At 44.7% G+C, this 18,251-nt stretch overlaps 1 long non-coding RNA gene across 1 annotated transcript; it reads right to left on the minus strand.

Moving 5' to 3' along the window:
* Positions 1 to 174: 174 nt before the first annotated feature.
* LOC135174750 (uncharacterized) lies at positions 175 to 16,276 on the minus strand. The gene is made up of 3 exons (XR_010302071.1): positions 14,441 to 16,276; positions 2,174 to 2,710; positions 175 to 197 (listed from the first exon to the last, which is right to left on the minus strand). It is a non-coding gene; the product is annotated as an uncharacterized LOC135174750 (long non-coding RNA).
* Between the last annotated feature and the right edge of the window lie 1,975 nt (positions 16,277 to 18,251).

The raw sequence follows: 18,251 nt of genomic DNA on the forward strand, positions 1-18,251 counted from the left end.
GATGACAAACATGACCATGCCAAGGACAAGTCTTACCTGACTAACATAGCAGCCTTCTGCGATGGAGTGACTACATCCAGGGAGAGGCACCAAAATGACCTGAGGGCTGGAACACCTCTGCTATGAAGAAATGCTGAGAGAGTTGGGGTTGTTCAGTTTGGAGACCTTGCTGCATCCCTTCAGTACTTGATGGGGGCCTACAAGAAAGATGGGACCATCTGTTATGCACATTAGGAATTGGCTGAGGAGTTTCCCCATCCTCTGGTGCTGTTAGTATATAGCTGGTCACGGTGCTGGACCATCTTGTCTAGACTGTGCTTTGCCAAGAAAGGTTGGGCCAGGTGATCCTTGAGGTCCCTTCTGACATCGTATTCTACAAATCTACAACACTGAAGTTGTCTTCACTGTAACAAAAGGGTTCCACTGCTTCCTTTGCAGCTCTGGGGGGAAGCTTTCTTTTTCCAACACCCCTGAGCAAGTAACGCAGCACAGTGGTTTTGTGGTCTAGAGCCGAGGTGGAAATGGGACTTGAGTCTCCAGAACAGATCTTGTAACACACAATCACCTCAAATATTTCATTGCTATCAAGTGTCTGCACTGCTACAGGAAGGGGATTTCTGCTCATTTGCTAAGGAATGAATGAATGACTCCATTGTTAATTAGAATCAAATTGCAGAAAGGGTTTGCATTTGCGTGAGGAGACTTTGGATTGCAAAGTCACTGCTGGCTCTTGCCCACAGGTGTGTGCTTTCTACAACCCTCAAGAGCTGCCTAGCACTGCAGCAGATAAGTGACACACACACACGTGGCTGGGGGCAAGATTGACTGCACAGGCTGTCAGACTTGCCACCACCTAGCTCTTTGCATTGCACAGAGAAACCTAATTCATGCTGAGTGTGCCTGAGCATTTTCAGTTCTAACAACGCTACTATCAGTGCTCTTCTGTAGAGTCTAAACGTGTATAAAGCAAAATGGGATGTGACTTCCATTCCTGTGTTGTCCCCCAGGTTCAGTTTACCAAGGTTTGTATTTGATAGGACTGTCCTAACTGGAACTAGTGAAGATTCATTTTCAGGCACATGGCAAGAAACTTCAGAAAAGGTATCCAAGATAGGAATTTTCATCAGGTGGTTGTTGAAATGCCTATTTCCTGTTCTGTGATACCTGTCCTCTGGTGCTCTGCCCTGCTCACGTGTCTGTATTTCTGTGTGTTTGTCAGAGATGCCAAAGATCTGGAAAGGTACAGCCTCTGGAGTTGTGCACAAACTGTCCCCAGAGCTCAGGTTTAGACTTTAACCTAAGCTCAAACAGAATGCTCACAGTGGGAGCTGGGACTTGTTAATCCCTGTATACTGCATCCTTCCTGGCAGCCGCCCCTCCACCTGTGCTCCGCACTGCAAACATGTATGGGGAAGTGCTAGGACTTGCAGAACCTAACCAGTGAGTGGTGCAAGAAGCATGAGAGGTGGGAAACATGAGATAGTTGCTTTGCCTAAAGAACACTAATGTGGAGGAGGTAGATTAAATGAGAAGTGTCACTGGGCTTTACTGATTTGCTGTTTGCTTGTAAACCCACATGAATTTGTAAACCCTATACAAACATGTTTTGAAAGGCTTACTGAAAATCATCTGGGTTCTCTGACAGTCACTACTTATTTCTTACAATTACTATGTAGTGAGGCAGATCTGATCTGCAAGACCTCCAAGCAGCTGAAGAAAGTATAAGAGACGCAGCTGTGGCAAGAGTATTTCCAAACTCTGCCTTCTGGCTCCCAGGTTAGGGGCAAAGGTCTCATGGCCTCACATGTGTCAGAGAGGCTGTGGCCTGGCTTGCAGGCTTCACTCACAGTCACATAAGGTGCTCAAGAGTTAGATCATGCAGATCACACCCAGTCTGCCTGTCACAGATGTCTCTGCAGGGCCATGTGAAGTTCTGTGTGTACCAGTACATACCTTTTGGGTTTTAATCCTGTAGTTGTGTTCTGATTGGAGTCATATTCCCTCTGTGGCCTTCTCTGTCTGTTGGTTACAAGAAGACTTTCCCTTCCTTTAATCATTTCTGAATGTTCTCTTAGTCTGTGTATTCCCTTCTGTCCTGTTATTTACTACCCCAGGTCCCAGAACAGCTACAGTACTACAGAAAGCCTGCCCCAGGAAGCAAGGCTGAGCCTACCTGGGAGACTTGTGGAAGAAGGTGGAGATGCTCTTGTTGTTCAGTGGTGGCAGAAGGCTGCTGCAAGCTGGTGCACTTTTGGAGGAAAGAAGCCAGAGTGACTTGGTACCAACAGAAGACACAGAGCTCAGCTCTCAGGCTTTAGTCGTTGCTCCTTCTCCAGCACAGAGCTGGTACAGGGTCCAGCTGGGCAGCAGCATGTAGCTAATGGGGCTGTTACAGCTTGGGATTGTGCTGACAGGGCGGCGCACAGCTGCTCCAAGGAACCTCAGAGCTGATGGCTCCAGAGCAGAGCCTGCTGACAGAACAGCCTTTGTTCAGGAGGCAGCTCTCAGTTTGAAGGCCACTGAGCCACTCCAGCTTCAGTGCTTTGTGACAGCAGGTATGGTTTAGAAGGCGGCTTCAGAGCACAGGAACAAAAAGCTGTTGTGAGATCTGGGAAGGGACTCGTCCTCGGAGATGCCATTTTGGTTAGGGTGGGTTTCTTCAGGAAATACGCTGAGGTTTCACTTAAGTTTCTCTCAGTAAAAATTTACACTGGAAAAAAAAGCAAAGACATCCATCAGGCACATTGTTTTGCAACAAATGGTGAGACTACATCGGCGCTGCCAGTCCTGCAGTTCTCTGGTGAGCCAAAAGGAGCTGCGAGGCTGCAGCACCTCTGCGGTGAGGACAGGCTGAGGGAGCTGGGCTTGTTCAGCCTGCAGAAGAGAAGGCTCTGGGGGAACCTTAGAACTGCTTTCCAGTACCTGAAGGGATCCTCCAGGAAGGCTGCAGAGGGACTGCATGAGGGTGTCTAGAGACAGGACAAGAGGGAATGGTTTGAAGCTGAGGGAGAGCAGGGTTAGACTGGAGCTTGGGAAGAAGCTCTTCAGTAGGAAGCTGATGAGACTCCGGAACAGGCTGCACAGGGAAGCTGTGGCTGCCTCCTGCCTGGAGGTGTTGAAGGCCAGGCTGGATGAGGACTTGATCAGCCAAGTCTAGTTGAGAGGTGTCTCTGCCTATGGTGGGGAGGTTGGAGGAGATCCCTTCCAACCTGAGCCATTCTAGGACTGTATGACAGAAGAAAATCCTCACAAATCACCTATGAGTGTGGAGTCTGGTTGGGGGGGATTGTCAGTGGCTGTCCTGCCTTCTTATGGTGACTCTGAGGGGAAAGGACTTGGCCCTTCAGCACACTCAGTCCATGGGCATTCCTGGGCAGCTGGCAGAGGCCTAAGGAGGGCATCTGGTGACAAATTGCATCCAGTTTCCAGAAATGGGTAACAGTCTTCCCCTCCCAAACTAGGGATTCTTCACATGACTCATGTGTGTGGTTTGCTCCACTCATCTACAGCTGAGCTGTCTGAAAGGTCACAGAGCAGGGCAGCTGAATGAGGCCTCTCCCCTTGCAGGGAAGCAGACCCCTGCCCACCACCCTTCACACATTGCCCTTCTTCTCTGCAAGCCTCCCAGACAGGAGAAGGCATTTGCAAGAGAGAGAGGAGGTACCTATTGATACCAGGTCTGCTGATATTGTAGAATTAGTTTGTTTGAACACCACGGAACCCAGATAACATTAATTAATGCCCAGCTAATTATGTTGCCCTGACCAACTTGACCTACCAGTGGTTCTGCAGCAAGCAGCACAGAGCAGTAAGAATTACCTCCCTACAACTTAAAATATTTAACATTAGACATTTCCCTTTTGAAATGACTTTAAAGGAGTGCTGTTCTTACAGGCAGCTAGAAAAGCAAACACTGGGTGTGTGGGTGTGCCATAATAAAAGCCTTTTATATTGTTAGACCATTCTCTAGCTAAACTTTAAGGGCTTGAGCTTGGGTAAAACAGATAGTAAGATATGCTGCTGCTGCAGCACTAGTGGAACAACTTCACTTTTTTTTCCAAAGGAGGGCAAAGGCTGTCACACTGAAGAAACACTCTGCCATTCTTAATGCATTGAACATCCATTTGTATCTAATTGCTTCCCTTGACTGCTTCTGCAAGTCTCTCAGGGAACAGCAGAAGGGAAAGCCCCTGTCAAAACAGGGTTATGATTCATTGTGTTTAACTGCTAGCATTTCCAGCTCATTTTAGAAACACACTGGGCTTCTTTGGGTTTTCCACATGGCACACTTAGGGTTTTGTTTTCCCTGCAAAACAAAAATAATCAGGCAGTTTATGGGAGGCTTTAAACTGAATTTGGACCTCAGGTTCCTCTTCTGAAGCTTTTCATGTTTTCAGTGTGTGTTATCAGGTTGTATTTCATCTTGAACGCACAAAACCAGTTCTAGTAACCACTTTCCACCAAAATAAACAGCAGTATAGCTAACCTGACACAGAGTTATCCTGTCATCTGTTCAGAGGATGTGTCTGCTTGACTTGTGTAAAGCTTGAGAAAGCAGCATTTGTCTGCAAATATTTTAGTTGAGGTTTCACTTGAATATAAACGTGAACTGGATGAACTTTGGCACTCAAGGGCTCCTGGAAGCTCTCACCAGTAACACCGGGCTGTAAGCACTCGTGTATTGTAAGGATACTGCATCAAAGCTGTCACTTGGTAAGCATATCAGCCTTTCACTTCTGTCTTGGAAGCCAACAGGATGCTAAGTGTGTTTAGCCAGCTGAAAGCTATCAGAGAGCTCCTCCAAACAAATAGCGTTTGAATTAATCCGTTATTTCCAAACGAGCTCCACTGGCAAGGTCTAAGGTAACGTGGGGTTTGGAAAAACAAACTGAAACCAAGTGAAAACAGAAGCAGCAGAAACTCTGCTTGAGTCCTGTGTGAGCTCTGTAAGGATTTTATCTTGCACAGAAAATGACTGAGAATTAGAAGTAATGTTCTGTGGAGAAAAGGTCAAGACCCAAAGGAAAAATGTTAGTCTAGTGGAAGCACCCATCAAGTCTCAGCTAAGTGTGGAAGAGAGCATTTGGTACCATCAGCAAAGTTACCACACCTTCTGTACAGGTGCTGTTAGTCCCAGCAGCACTGCTGGCATCTGGACATATTTCCTTTGATGGGGAGACCTCAGGCAAAGGCCAGCGGTGTCAGTGAGCTCCTGGTCAGCTCTGTGACTTCTACATGGACAAGGGTGAAGATGTGGGGAAGTTGGGAACATTGGCTGGTGATGGAGAATGACTAACTCAACTGCTGGTGGAAGTAAGCCAGCCAAGCACTGCTGCAGTCCTGGCACTGTGATAACAGCAGGAAATTGCTGAGGCACAGATTACAGCTGACTTTTCTAGAAAGCTCATCTCCACAGGACCTGACCATGTTAAAAATCTATTCTCAGGACACAGAGCATGCTATAAAAACGCTGCCTGTGCTTCTCCAATGAAGGGCCAAAGCTCATGGAAAGAAAGTGAGCATGCTGATAGGTGAGGTTAAGGCAATGAATCCACAAATCTACATCTCCTTCAAGCTATTTATTCTGTGCAGGTAGGAAAGCAATGAGCTCTGCCCTTAGGAGCTACAACTCACAGTGAGTGGTGCAAGAAGCATGAGAGGTAGGAAACATGAGGTAGCTGCTTTGCCTAAAGAACACTGATGTGGAGGAGGTGGATTAAATGATAAGTGTTAGTGATTTGCTGTTTGCCCTTGCTGTCCACATGGACACTACCCATGAATTCGTAAAACCTATACAAATATTTGTGGAAAGGTTCCCTGAAATTCATCTGGGTTCTCTAAAAGCCACTACTTATTTCTTTTTAAGTAAAGAACATTACTTTGGTGTTTTTCATTGGTGGAGCCTGTTGGTCAATGGCTGGGCAGCCCTAGCATGCAGTCAGAGAACCACAGAATCAACCAGGCTAGAAGAGACCTCCAAGATCATCCAGTCCCACCTAGCACCCAGCCCTATCCAGTCAACCAGACCATGGCACTAAGTGCCTCATCCAGGCTTTTCCTGAACACCTCCAGGGATGGTGACTCCACCACCTCCCTGGGCAGCCCATTCCAATGCCAATCACTCTCTCTGCCAACAACTTCCTCCTAACATCCAGCCGAGACCTCTCCCAGCACAACTTGAGACTGTGTCCCCTTGTTCTGTTGCTGGTTGCCTGGCAGAAGAGACCAACCCCAACTGGCTACAGCCTCCTTTCAGGTAGTTGTAGACAGCAGTGAGATCCCCCTTGAGCCTCCTCTTCTGCAGCCTAAACACCCCCAGCTCCCTCAGCCTCTCCTCATAGGGTTTGTGCTCCAGGGCCCTCATCAGCTTTGTTGCCCTTCTCTGGACATGTTCCAGCACCTCAACATCTCTCTTGAATTGAGAAGCCCAGAACTGGACACAGTACTCAAGGTGTGGCCTGACCAGTGCTGAGTACAGGGGCAGAATAACCTCCCTCATGCTACTGGCCACACTGTTCCTGATCCAGGCCCAGGATGCCATTGGCTCTCTTGGCTACCTGGGCACACTGCAGCCTACACACAGTGTCCAGTTGCTGATAAATAGATAAAAGCCTGCTTAGCAGGAACAGGATGCTAAGCAGTCTTCAGGATGAATCCTTTTGGACTACAATTATATCTAATAATCCATAAAATACATATAATTGTATATAATCATATACAATACATAAAGTTATAATATATATTATAAAAATAAAATGTTAAAATATGTGTTTTACATATTGTATTATTTATCTTTTTACACATATATATACACATATAATTCTATGCATCATATATATAAGATACATAGAATTAAATGGATACTATAAAAATAAATGTTAAAATGTAATGTGTTTTACATATTGTATTATATATATCTTTTTATACATATATATACACATATAATTCTATGCATCATATGATGCATAGAATTATATGAATAGTATAAAAATATAATAGTAGAACATGAGTTTTATATATTGTATTATATCTCTTTTAATACATATATATACATATAATATAATTTTATGCATCATATATATAAGATAAACAGAATTAAATGGATATTATAAAAATATAATAGTAGAATATGTGTTTATATGTTGTATCATATATCTCTTTATATATACACATATAATTCTATGCATCATATATAAAAGATACATAGAATTAAATGGATATTATAAAAATAGTAGAATGTGTGTTTTATATATGGTTTATATATGGTATATGTATCTTTTTATACATATATATATACACATATAATTCTATGCATCATACATATAAGATACACAGAATTAAATGGATATTATAAAAATATAATAGTAGAATATGTGTTTATATATTGTATTATATATCTTTATATATATACATATAATTCTATGCATTATATATATGATACACAGAATTAAATGGATATTATAAAATATAATATTAGAATATGTGTTTTACATATTGTATTATATATCTTTTTATACATATATAGACACATGTAATTCTATGCATTATATATATATAATACATAGAATTAAATGTGTATATATATATATATAAAAATATATATATATATGGTACATAGAATTAAATGGATACGTATATAATATAATATAATATATATATATACACAAACACACACACACACAAGTGGATAGATGGGTTGGACTGGATGATCTTCGAGGTCTCTCTTCCCCTGTACTCTGCACTGGTTAGACCACACCTTGAGTACTGTGTTCAGTTCTGGGCCCCCCAGTTTAGGAGGGACATTGAGATGCTTGAGTGTGTCCAGAGAAGGGCAACGAGGCTGGTGAGAGGCCTTGAGCACAGCCCTATGAGGAGAGGCTGAGGGAGCTGGGATTGGTTAGCCTGGAGAAGAGGAGGCTCAGGGGTGACCTTATTGCTGTCTACAACTACCTGAGAGGTGGTTGTGGACAGGAGGAGGTTGCTCTCTTCTCTCAGGTGGCCAGCACCAGAACAAGAGGACACAGCCTCAGGCTATGCCAGGGGAAATTTAGGCTGGAGGTGAGGAGAAAGTTCTTCACTGAGAGAGTCATTGGACACTGGAATGGGCTGCCCGGGGAGGTGGTGGAGTCGCCGTCCCTGGAGCTGTTCAAGGCAGGATTGGACGTGGCACTTGGTGCCATGGTCTAGCCTTGAGCTCTGTGGTAAAGGGTTGGACTTGGTGATCTGTGAGGTCTCTTCCAACCCTGATGATACTGTGATACTGTCTCTTCCCATCTGGTTGATTCTATGATCCTACATATATATAAAACCATTTAAATGTGTGTATCACAGAATCAACCAGGTTAGAAAAGACCTTCAAGTCCAACCTATCACCTAACACCTTCTAATAACTAAACCATGGCACTAAGTGCCTCATCCAGACTCCTTTTAAACACCTCCAGGGATGGTGACTCCACCACCTCCCCGGGTAGCCCTTTCCAATGCCAGTCACTCTTTCTGTGCAATAACTTCTGTTTTCTCATGGCCATGAAAGCAGACAATACAGATCTACTCTTAATCATCTGTGTAAAAAAGTCATTTGTTAAAAATATTTCATTTAGTTTTCTTAACTTACAGACCAAATGGGTATTTGTCCTTTACAAAACACCTTTCATCTTCTCCACGTATCATTTCCTACCAGAAACAGATCCAAAGCTCTTCCTAGAAATTATGAGGGTTCCTGGATAGGAAATTCTGCCCTAACATTCTTAAGCTATTAAATTCTGTTGTAATCTGTTCATTAGAAATTGCCTCTTCCCTCTATCTAGAGGTCAAATCAGTGAAGCTCTCTTTTGGTTTATTTTGTTTTGATTAATTTGGTTTGGTTTTTCAAAATACTGTTCTTCCCTCTTTAAAAACTCTACAAACTGGTAAAGGATTAGTCAGAAAGGGTAGAGAGAGTAAGTTAAAGTTAACAAAAGAGAAAGAGGCATAAAGTTGTATGACCCACACTTCTTAAAGCTGATGCAACACCTTTATGGCCTTTCAGGTCTATCTGGAGTTAGAGACGAGGTACTGGAGATGAGGCAGCTCTCATCTAACCTTTAGTCCAAACTAAAGTCTAGAGGGAGCCCAAGTTTCATTTAGAAATTGCCTTGACTGACCTTACCTGAATTTATGCAAATAACTCCTTGCCCAGGTTATAGCCATGCCACTTCCACACCCTGCAACATTTTCACTCTCTGAAATCCTAGGAGTTTTTAAGCTTTGTTTTTCCCCCTTCTTATTTCCATTTTTTTTTAAGCTTTCAGTCTTCACATCCCACCTTGTACACAGGCTGTGTAGCCATGATCCAGCTGCTGAAGGAGCCAATTCAATGTTTCCCAGGCTGAGAAAACCCCATGGTTTTGGCACAGATAGGTAACAGCACGGAAAGTTATGCTGTCCCAGTGCTGTGATCCTTTATCCAAGCCTTCCAGGCATGACTATGTCCACACTGATTTCACACACCACTATTTCTCATGCTCCCTGTGATGTAAGAATTGTCTGCAAATTGGCTGTAAACAACGCATCAGGCAGGGCAGGCCTCTAAAACCTCCTTCCATTCATGCTCCTGTTCAAAGCTCAGTCACCTTCTTCACCTCTTACAGAATCAGTTTTGGAGAGACCAAGGTCAGCCAGGTAAACGGTTAAAATCTCCAGCATCATCTCACTCTAGATCACCTCAGCTTCATGCTGGTGCACCTTTTAACCTCCCTTCAGGTACTGTAGAATAGGGAGTGGGTAATTGAATGTCTCCTGATCCATGCACCATGGTAGAAATCTGACTCTACAATACATGAAATTAGTCCTTTCCTGCATGCACAGTTCCCCTGAAGACTGCTGGGCATGGCACGTGTCAGGCAAACGTTCATGCAACACTTATCTAGAGGTAAATAATGACCTTGGAATGAATGACTGGAGTCAGTGGGACTGTATTCAACAACTGAAAATCAGAGCCAGTCTCTATTTTTTGTAGTGAAAAACTGAAAGCCTCAGTGTGACTGCTGCAAGTCTCCCTCTTCAACATGCTGGTCTAAGTGGGGTCTTTTTTGGACAGGTGCAGACCTTGTCTCTGGGGATGCACACTCTCAAGCATATTGCTGCCATCACATGGTTACACACTTCTATGGCAGAAGGCTACAACGAAGCAGTTCTCCATTTCAGAAAACAGACTGTCAGTTAAGGAAGTATGAAGCTGCACAGTGAAACACTCATGTGTGCAGTAACTTCTCACCCTTTGCCACGCTTTTGCCACAGCCCTACCTGTCTGAATATAACCTATGCCATCTCCTGAAGCTAAGTGAGGAAGGTATAGTCTGTGTGAGCCATACAAGACAACACAAAGACAGCAGACTTCCATGTCAGCCAGAAAGAAGACTGTGGAAGAGAAGCTGGTGAGAGTTTTGCCTGCTTTAGGAGTGACTTAAACCTTGGGAAAGCTGTCAGAAGTGTGTTGCAGGTGATTACCAATGCAGCCATGCAGTGGAGTTGCGTCCTCCTTGCCCTATCTCACACACCACTGTGCATCGCTCTTCTAGGGTCCTCCTTAACATGTGTTACAGCATATTAACTCACATTCAGTCTTACCCCTTTGCTGCCTGAGCACCTACTTAGAGCTGCTCATCAGCCTTCATTGTGAAATTTGCTGGTTGTCCTTGACTGATCTTTACAAAATCACAGCAACTCTCTTCTCAGTCTCAGGCCCCTGTTTGTGCTGGCAGGCACAAGTCATGCTGAAGCAAACCCTTTTTACTTACTTGTCCCAAAGAGGTGACAAGCCTAAACCACTTGAGAAACACAGCAACAAGAGGGCTAGGAGGAAGAAAAAAAGCCCACAAAAGAAATGAAGGGTGCAGAGAGGAAGGCTGCACTTACAGGAGTTTAGTAGTTGGAAACTTTACATAGGGAGAGAAAATTAGTTCTCAAATCTGTGCTGGTTTTGAGCATTTTGGAAGCAGCACGCAGCACGATGACAACTGCCAGTATTTGAAGACAAAATGACTTTTTTTTTTTCTCTCTCTACTTTCAGCAATATCAAATCTCACATGATCAAACCTGTCAGATTTACCTCAGATCATCCAGCCTGCACTAATTTCTACAGCATGTTACTCACTTTGAAATAATCTGCGGGAAGTGACAAATCTGTACTTACATATTTCTACAAGGTTAACTTAGGGTTAAAATAACTAATTCATGGTGCTGTAGGAAACATTGCTAAGACAGCTTTGCCTAGCCACCAGAAAGTGGATTCTGGCCTTATAATCATAATAAAGGAAAGCAGCAGAAGGGGGAAAAAGAAAGGGAGGGGGGGTTGTCAAAGAAAGGATGCCAGCAGAATATTCTGGTCAATCGGTGCAGTAAACTTTACTGAGTTCAGAAAGATATGTTTCTTCCTTAGCTATGAAACTAAGGTGCAGTATTTCTAGGTGAATTTGTTGTATTGGTCCCAAATTTCAGAGCACATCACAAAATACTCTGTTCAGTGGAGATTTGAGTCCTCAGTAAGACTGCCAGGATGCACTCAACAACAAAGGTCAGCCTAGTTCTCATGTACATTGGAGCCAGATGGGGAAGGGATGGAACAGCTTTATAACCATGAAGCTGGAATTACTCCACTGCTTGTAAGTGATGAACTAACAAGGGCAGGTTCTCATAACCAAGCAGGGATTTATTGATCTAAAGGAAGAAATGACAGAAGAAAGCTGCCTCTGCAGTGGTGTTCTCTCCCTATAGAAGGAGTGCTCTCACCTTTTGGCTTTTATCCCTCATACTGCCTTATGAAACTGATTTTGCACCTTGCACAGCCTGAGGATGTTCATGGAGTGGCACAGGCCAGAAGTCTTCAGTTTCCCAGGTCTCTGACATTTGTATTTATGAGGCCTATAGAAAAGCAGAAAAGGAACACTCTAAATTCTCTGGGTATCCCTGCCTTATATTACACAAATAAGAGTCAAGGCTCAGATCTCCCTCAAAATTCCACTCCCACGGCAGCCAGCTGCATGTTACTTCCAGCACATAAGGGGAGTCAGTAGAAGAGGAAAACAGGTCACTGCAAAGCTGCTGCTTGCCTAGAGAGGACAGATGCTTTGTGATGACTGTTCTGTCTTTCATGTCAAGAAGGGTTTGGTTGGAGTATTTCCACACCGTCAGCCTTTGTTGACAATGTGTTTTGGGCTGGCCACAAGAACCCAAGCACTCAGGACTCACCATCACCACCTCAGAGCTGAAACCAATTTCTTATATTGCAATTAGGAGCCATCTCACAGCAAGGGGCACAGATTGCTGCAGACAACAGCACCCTTCCTCTGGTATGATGTCTTTTGCAGAACTTTGGATTGCTCCTTTGAAGTAATCCAGTCCAGAAGTATGAAATCAAGGATCCCAACAACAGATTTTGGGTTCAAGCACAGAAAATACAGCATTTTTGGAAGCAGCACCCAGCATGATGACAACTGCCAGTAGCTTCTGCTACGTGATCAAAGAGCAGCCAGTATGCAATATAACTATAAATTTGCAATTGAAGGTAAGAAACAGTGAGATGATGATGGATTTAGTGGGTTTATAATTGAGTTACTATGCCCCAAATGCCATCAGTTAAATCTCAGTTGCAGACTGCAGTTTCCCCAGATGCTTGGTGAGACACTACTTCACTGAAAGTTAGAGAAGCCATAACTGTGCTAACGTCCCAGAAACAGCACCTGGATCCTTTTCTTCTCCTTCACTTAGCAGTCTCAAATACACACGGAACAGGAAAGGTGACAAAGCAGATCTCCAGTGTAGTCACTCCTGCAGTGCCTTAAGGGAAAGAAGTGAATTTTGCACCAGACATTAATGGAAAAGAAACTAAGAGAGAAAGCAGGAATTCAAAGGCAGTGCTCACGAGTGCTGTGTCAAATGGAAAGCAGTGAGCCTGCAACAAGCATTCTGGCAGAGCACCCACAGACGTCCAGCCATAATTCACTGCAGGATCCATGGAACCGGTGCAATTTCCTCCCCTGCCCATGCAAATAAAGGGGCTGAGAAGGATCAAGGTGCTCTGACATAACCAGATCTTTGGGAATTCCCTTTGACACAGCCTCTGCTATGTTTTTAATGAAAAGTAGAATGCAAATAATAGGTTGATAGTTAATCAAGTCACTGGGCTGCAAGTATCCATTGTTCTTTGTCACTAGAGCAGTTGTTACACATGGCTCACACAGGTAAAACTCAGTTAAAGGGCTTAAAAGATCGTGGAGGATTGCAAAGTCATAAAGTGCTCACATTACAAGACTGGCAGAGTTTTGGGTGACCTTTTGCATATCCACTGAGGTCAGGAGATTAAAGACCATATTGGTTTTCATTTTCTCCAGGGGAATCCCTGTCTCACTGAGCACACAGGGTGGACAGTGCTCAGGCAACCAACAGCCAAGAAGTATCTCTGCTGGGGCTTTCTTTCAGCAGGTGATTCAGCAAGCTGTTCAATCTGTGACCTCAAACCAGAATTGCTCATTTCTCTCTGGCTTTTTGGTTAATATTCATGTCTACAGTTTACAAATGCTACACAGCTGTCTGTGGTATTAATTTCACAAGAGCTTCAGAGAACACACTATTATAGATAAGGAAGAGAAACACGAAGATCTCAAGGTCAAAAGTTTGCTCCAATGGTGTGGGTCAGATCTTGTATGGCTAGGAGAGGTTTTCAAAATGTCAAAAATTATCTCCTGCTTAATGTGCTCAAAGCACAGGTTCCATACACTTCAAACATAGCCCAAGGTGTAGGCATTAATGCATCAGTCCTAAGGCAAACACCTGGGACATGGATAATGTGCTCACTGAGCAGATGAAAGACAGCAGGTCCAGAGGAGGCCATGAAGATCATCAGAGTGCTGGAGAACCTCCTCTATGAGGTCAGGCTGAGAGAGTTGGGGCTCCAGGGATACCTTAAAGCAGCCTTCCAGTACTTGAAGGAGGCTACAAGAAAGCTGGGGAAGGACTTTTGACAAGGGCTTGTAGAGACAGGACAAGGGGGAATGGATTGACGCTTGAGGAGGACTCCAGGTTGAGACTCGAGATTAGGAAGAAGTTTTTTACAGTGAGGGTGGTGAGACACTGGAACAGGTTGCTCAAGAAGTTGTTGGATGCCCCCTCCCTAGAGGTGTTCAAGGCCAGACTGGATGGGGCTTTGAGCAGCCTGGTCTAGTGGAAGGTGTCCTTGCCCACAGCACAGGGACTGGATCTATATGATCTTTAAAGTCCCTTCCTACCCAAACCATTCTATAGATGTCTGAATTTAGGCTTTTGGAGCTGAGTGAGACCCACTGCCCTGTGGTAGATACTCCTGGTTCATCACAAAAATAAGAACTCTTTCTACCTTTTGAGCCCATGTACTGTTTGATTATGCTTTCACTGAGAATTAAACCACAACTGTTGGACTTCCTACCTGGGAGCATCAGCCACTGCATTCAGATCCATTTTCAGCATGACTGCATGTCTCTGCTTCCCTGTGGTTTCACATGAGAGAAGCCTCCTTTGGTTTGAAGTGCTGCACGTTGTTATGTGGAAACATTTCCATGGGCTTGCTTTCTGAACTCAGCTTCTTTCCAACAGCACAAGTCTAAGAACAGCTGCTTCTCAGCAACGGGAAGGCCTTTTGGAGAAAGCTGGGGACAGAGGATGGAAAGTGATGTCAAAGAGCCTCAGCACTTCCCGCCAGAGGACAGCCAGCTCCTCCTAGGAACTGTGCAGCAGGGTGAGAAAGCACTGTGCATGCTGGGGAGTTCTGGCCAGAGCAGGTTCTGTGGGCCCACGCCCCTTTCTTTATCCATGGTGACATTTCATTTGCTTTCCTGGCCTTTCCACACCAAGCTCTCCAAGGTGACACACAGGTCGTGTTCTTGGGTGGTTACTGTAAATCCAAGCTCCAACAACGTGTATTAGTAATATCCTCCCCACACACCTTATTTTGGATTTTCCATCATGAACTTCCTCTGCCATTGTCTTGCCTAATTGCTGAGGTTTGTCTTGACTAATATCAGTAACTGCTCTGTGAAAGGATTGTCACTTGTTAAAACAACACATGCATGCCAGACCTTAACACCACGCTAACTAAGCCCTTCTCCAGAAGGTCAATTCACAGTGAAGTTCCGGCAGTCTTAGTGCTCTGTTACTAAGCACTGCCCCAGTGAAAACTGACCATTGGATCCTGTTCTCTTTCAGCCACTTCTTCACTTCCTTACTAGCCTCTTGTGAGGTATCCTTTTAAAAATGCTCTAAAACTCCCAGTCAGTTATGTCAGCGAAACAACTCTCGCTCCTCGTCCAGATGGATTCTCTCAGAACGTTCTCTGAGAACTCTCACACTATGCTGATCCCATTTAGAAAAGGAGGCAGGGGTGCCAGTAAATTGTGGTTGATTTATTTGTTTTCAGTAGTTGCCAATAACTGTATTGATGCTAAGGTCTGGCCCTGAGCCATTTACATTCGCGCCAGAAAAATTAGCAGCGTTAATTGTCGCTCTGGGGCTGCACCGAGCCCAGACAGTTTCCGCTTCCAGAGGGAGGTAAAAAGCTCTGCTCGTGCACCTGGCCTGTCTGGGAACTCGGTGTTCAGAACTTCTGGGCAGTGGCAGCAGAGGAGGTACTGGGCTGGAGGTCAAAGAGCGCTCTTAGAACCCAGATGAGGTCACAAGTCTGCGTGAAACGAGTCCCATCGCATCCCACAGTGTCTGCTGTCCCACTGCCAGGAGGTTTAAACTGATTCCATGGAGATCATCTCACAGCTGACCCAGCCTCTGTACTGCCAGGTTTGCAGTCTGGGGAACAGGAAATGCTTTTGGCAGGGAGAAGACAGAGAACATGCTGAAGGTAACAGAGAGAAAGCACAATCACAAAAAGCTGGAATTGTTTCATTGAGCTTGTACACCGGCTGGGGAGGAGGGAAAGTGCCCTGACTCTAGATATGGATGGTGGTGGTGGTGGTATTGATTGCCAAGAAACACCTCTAAGGAGAATCCCTCTGACTGTCTACAGCATGAAGGTCTGGCCAACCTTTCAGCTTCTGAAATGGAACTTCCACTGTACATCCCACATCAAGGATCCAGCCTTGAATACCATCTTCCCATCAAAGACACCTGAAGGAACGCTCACAGTTCTGCCTTTGAAAATCACGTTGTCACTCAGCAGCAGGCACACTTGCTCAGTGGACATCCCTAGCTGCAACAAACACAGCCCCACTGGGCACACTTCAAAAAGCAAACAACACCCAGCAAGTCACGCTGTGCTTCCTGACAGTCCTCAAGAACTCTTTTCCCCAGGCCATGTAAGTTATGTTGCTGCTTATTAGAGTCTGAACTGCCAAAGTAATGGTGAGAATCTCTCTTTTACCTTGGCAGAGAAGAGCAGCAGTGCTGAGGAACAACCCAGAAATGCTTTACCCTGGGGTGCAGAAGCCAAGCACTGTTAGAAACTTTAAAGGGAGAAGTGGTTAGACTGTGAATCTCCTTCCAGCTACCTGCAGCTTTGGTGGTACAGGGCACAGCTGCTCTCACATTTCCTGTGCTTGCAGGCTTGAAGTGCATTTCCCTGCAGATGGAAGATTATCTTTCATTTAATGCAAATCTGGCTGATATAGCAGTCAAGGCTCATCTCTTCCAGTTCTTACTGACTGGCTCGAGGAAGCAGTTTAAAATGAGTGCCAGCCTGGCCTCCCTTGTGCTGAGGGGAGCTGCACCATCAGTACCTGCTGAAATGGTACTATCAAGGGGTCAAACCCTGAGTGATTATTCTGCAGTAATGCCAAGCAGGAATGCTACTGCAGTTCTAACCATAATGCCAAAGGAAAAGGAATGAAACCCACTGCAAAGTACAGCTGTGGACTCCGTCTCTTCTCTCTGTTCATCCTTTGCAGCTTTGTCCTCAAGCAGCAGGCTACAGTAACGTCTCTTGAAATATCTGCAGCCCCATGTCACATATTGCTGCCACAGGCACTGAGTGCTCCTAGCTCTTGCACCTAGGCAGGTTTAACACCACCTTGGGAACATCTCTGCCATGCCATCAGCCGTGGCTACAGTGGGACGTGGAATGTTCTTCACCTCTTCTCTCCTTGTTTTAACTCAGACTGTTTCAGGCAGTGCGTGGCCCACAGATGGCACCTGGAAGTGCAGCATCTATTTCAAAGGTCGTTCCAGCCCCCTCCTTTTCCCTCATCTCCTTCCAAGAGAAAAAAGCACACATACTTTCTTTGTGTTATGGCCTTCTGTAGGACACCACCCACAGCCTCACCCTTTTTTCCCCTTCCATGGGTATAATCTTTTCACAGGGTGGAGAGGGGATGGGATGGGAAAAAGAGAGTTACTTTCATGTTTTCTAGCAATGATTTTGTCTACAGCTATTTCCTCCTTGACTTCTTACTCACTGTTTGTGAAATCTCCCCGTGCTTTAACAATGGTATTGTTGCCACAGCTGCACTGATTATATTTTCCTAACTCCCCTGGTTTTGAGGCCTGGAACCAGTGTGGTTTGTTTTCATACATAGTAACTTGGCCCAGCCTACAATAACATTGCAGAGAGCCCTGATAACCCAACTGCAACGTACACACATGCTGCTTGAGCCGCACTTTGGGCTCCAGGATCTCACTTGTTGGGCTGCTGGGGGTTTTTTAGTACTCTGTCTCCAACACAAAGCAAGGTGTGGATTCCAGACAGGAGTGTCACAGAATGTAGATTTTAAAGCATCAGGTTACTAAAGAGGCAGTGAATGCTCTGGGTGTTCCACTGCATGGCCACGTAGCTCGGTGTGGTTTGGTTTTTACCTGCTATATCATGCTCCTCTTTCAAGCAAAGAAAACCATCCTGAATGTGTCATATTTTGACTGGGTTTATTTTAGGTTATCAAGAACCTTGTGCCCTTTCCAACTTGTACTCAAAATAAAGTTCTGGTTCTTATTTATGCTAAAGCCTGTCTGAGCCCTTTTGCAGGGCAAAGGATCCTGACAGGACAAGGTTCATCCCCACTCTGCTGGAGTGCACCCTTTGAACGTCAGGGCAAGTCCGTGTTTGGTGGAACACCACTCAACATCCCTGGTGCCCTTAAATAAGGAGACTGCATGTCAAATATAGCAGCTGAAAAAGTCCTTCGTTGGCTGGATTGCCACCTGGACATGTACAGCCTCATGTAATGAACATCTTAGCAATCAGCACTTCCTTAACCTAAAAAAAAATGGGTTGTGGGACCTTCATGCAGACATATTAGGTA

This window comes from Pogoniulus pusillus, chromosome 4 (genome assembly GCF_015220805.1).
Source record: "Pogoniulus pusillus isolate bPogPus1 chromosome 4, bPogPus1.pri, whole genome shotgun sequence".
NCBI lineage: Eukaryota > Metazoa > Chordata > Aves > Piciformes > Lybiidae > Pogoniulus > Pogoniulus pusillus.